The 2,916-nt window shown below is 62.9% G+C and overlaps 1 protein-coding gene across 1 annotated transcript in view; it reads left to right on the top strand.

The window, feature by feature from the left end:
* The first annotated feature begins 320 nt into the window (after positions 1-320).
* Positions 321-2,916, top strand: part of LOC111138989 (GATA zinc finger domain containing 2B) — an 83,640-nt gene continuing 81,044 nt past the window's right edge. Inside the window, exon 1 of the mRNA XM_022491050.1 lies at positions 321-433. The gene's annotated coding sequence lies outside the window, so the exon portion shown is untranslated. The remainder of the gene's footprint in view (positions 434-2,916) is intronic.

Genomic DNA, 2,916 nt, shown 5'->3' with positions numbered 1-2,916 from the left:
CCGTACGCTAATCATCACTGCTCCAGCCACTCACTCTTCGAGGGTGGGGTGTAGTCCCGGCATTCCCTCTTCTATTGGTGGGGCCGAGCAGAGGAGGGCGGGGAGGCCGGCTGGGGTCGCCCAATGGGCGTCGTGGCGTGTGGGGAAGGCGGAGCCGAGGCGCTTGGCAGCTGCCCAATCAGCGTCCTTGTTTGTGTGGTGCCGCCGCCGGTGCAGCCGCCGCCGCCGCCGCCGCCGCCGCCGCTGCCCCCCCGTCTGTACCGCAGTGTCTGCTCCGCCCGCCCGCCCTGGTCCGGCCCGCCCCCCCCCCCCCCCCCCGCCCCCGGTCCCGTCGGCGGGGCCCGGAACCCACTGTGCCGTCGCCTCCCTTTTTCGACGCCTCCGCCGCCGCCTGAGGAGGCGAGCTCGTCGGGAGTTACCCCGCCACCGCCAGGTGAGGAGCTTTGGCCTAGGCCCGCCTGGCCGCCCGCCCGCCGGGGGCGGCGAGCCGCGAGGACCGGGGGAGCCGGGCGGCGGCGGCGGCGGTGGGGGAAGGGAAAGGTGGAGGGCGGGGGAGGGGAAGCGCCCGCGAGCCGACGCCCGCCCGCGCGCCCCCGCCTCGCGTCCCCCTCCCCCGCCCGGCCCCGCGCGCCCCCGCCTCGCGCTCCCCTCACCTCGTCCCCTCCCCCGCCCCGCGCGCGCTCCCCGGCCTTTCCCTTCGGCCTCGCGCGCCCCCGCCTCGCGTCCCTCCGCTCCTTCTGCTCTGACTCTTTCTCCCTCCCGCGCGCCCCGTTTCCCCCGCCATCCCCGCTTCCACTCCCTGCCTCCCGCCCGCCATGCTCCCCTCCGCTCCGCTCTAGCGCCCCCCCCCCAGCTCGCTCCGGCCCCGGGGGTACCCTCGGGGGGCCGGGGCTGCTCCCCGCGCGCAGTCCGGGCCCCGCCGGTCGCCGGGACGCGCGGGGGTTCCTCGGCTGAGGGGAGCGCGGCGGGATTCTCTTTATTTAGGGGACGGGATCGGGCGCGCAGAGCCGGGCCCCTTTATTCCGTCGCGCCGCCGTCGGAGCGGGGACCGCTCTCCGCCCGGGTGGGGCTCCCCTTCCGAGCGACCCCGGCGCCGCTGTCCTCGGCGGGGCCTCTGGGGCGCTCCGGGGGCCGACGGAGCCGGGGCTGGCCCTTCGCGGACCCGAGCGGGACTTGGAGTACTTTCTGCCCCTCTGCTCGCTGGGACGCCGAGGAGCGGCCGCTCCTGTGGGTGCCGTTCGCCGGCCCAGGACGGCCCCCCGCCCCCCGGCAAGGCGTGCTCGCCTCTTCGGACTCTTCCCCCGCAGCCGCGCGGCGTTCGCTCGGGACTGGCGCGGGGGTGGCTGGCGCGGGGGTGGCGGTGGAGGCCCGGGGTGGGGGGGGGCACGTGCCCGCTGGCGGAGCTGGCCTCGGCCTTTCCTCCTGCTGTCATCCGGGGAGGCAGGTAGCCTGCCGAGAGCGACTTTTCCCGTTTCCGACCAGTGGTTGTTTGCAGGGCTTTTGTGTGCGTGTCAGAGCTGGGGAAGGGAGCGGTGCCTTCGGGCCAGACTGCAGCAGCTGGAGGGCTCGCGGGTCCTGTTGAGGAGCTGATGCTCTTGGTTTTGGAAACATTTTCATATATAAAAATGCAGTTTTTGGATAGGTAGTGCGCGCATGTGATTCAAAGTGAAGTCTTCCCTTTCGCTTCTCTAGTCTAGTCTCACCTCCCGTTTACCGATTTCTAATTGTTTTCTGGCGGCAGCGTGCGTGGATGTTGGACATTAAGCAAACTTTTACTTTTTCTTGGATGCACTGACCTAAACTGCTCGTTGAAGTCTGACTCGTGTTTTTGGTGTCCGAGCGATCGTTACAGAGTATTGTTTTAGAGCAACATTTCTGTCTGTGCTGACGGGTAAGGAGGCTACTTCCGGAACTGGTGGAGTCGGTGCTGTGGGAGGCCTCCGTGTATTTTAAAGGAAGGCCCGCATCTGTTGGAAATGTCTACTTTTTTTTTTTTTTTTTTTTTGTAACTGATCTCTAGTCTGTGTTTGGGGATGGACTGGGTCAAGAGTAGCCTTCCCTTGGGCTTTTTAAACAGGTAGGTTGTATGAATAATGAGTTAGTAGGAGTGCTGGCTTGGCAGTGCTGCCTTCCATTTTTAGAGGCATGTAGTTTTTTAGTCTTGGGGCAGTTGTAGTCATCGTGGTGAGGAATGAAGCAGATAAATACTAATCAGGAATCAGAAGGCCAGACCTGTAGGCTGAGTGACCCAGTTTGAGAGGAGGTGAGGCTTATGGACTTTTGTCCTGCTTATTCTTTACTTGAAAACACTTTCGATGGAGTGAGAAGAATTCGTAGCTGACAGCAGCATCCATCTTTAGGACACTGTGGTTTGCCTCCTCTGACTGTGTGATGTCTGCTAACTTCCTGTTTAGGGGCAGGCCGGAAAGGGGCTGCGCACACGCTGCTCCAGTGCTTGGCTAGGAACAGTGTTGACCAGGGTCCCTGATCAGCTCTTCTCGGCTACGTTCTGGCTGTGACCTTTCCTGCTGTGTTCAGTAGAAGGCCATGGGTGTTGGGAGGGAAGATACAAAAATTTTTTTCTGAGCCTCATAGTCTTTTTTTTTAAGATTTTATTTATTTATCTGTAGGAGATCACAAGCCGGCAGAGAGGCGGGCAGAGGCAGAGAGAGAAGCCGGCTCCCTGCTGAGCAAGGAGCCCGATGTAGGGCTCCATCCCAGGACTCCTGGGATCATGCCCCGAGCTGAAGGCAGCAGCAGTGGCTCAAGCAGGGACGCCGCCGGCGCCCCGTACCTCATCGTCGCCTGTGCGCTGCCCCCTTTCTCTTTCTTTTTTGGACAAGTGTTTCCAGTCCCCCCAACACACACACTTTTTTTTTCTTTTTCTTTCTTTTTTTTTTTTTTTTTTTTTTTTTT

This window comes from Enhydra lutris, unplaced genomic scaffold, assembly GCF_002288905.1.
Source record: "Enhydra lutris kenyoni isolate GAN:26980312 unplaced genomic scaffold, ASM228890v2 scaffoldscaffold94, whole genome shotgun sequence".
NCBI lineage: Eukaryota > Metazoa > Chordata > Mammalia > Carnivora > Mustelidae > Enhydra > Enhydra lutris.
This window is presented reverse-complemented; position numbering and strand designations above follow the sequence as displayed.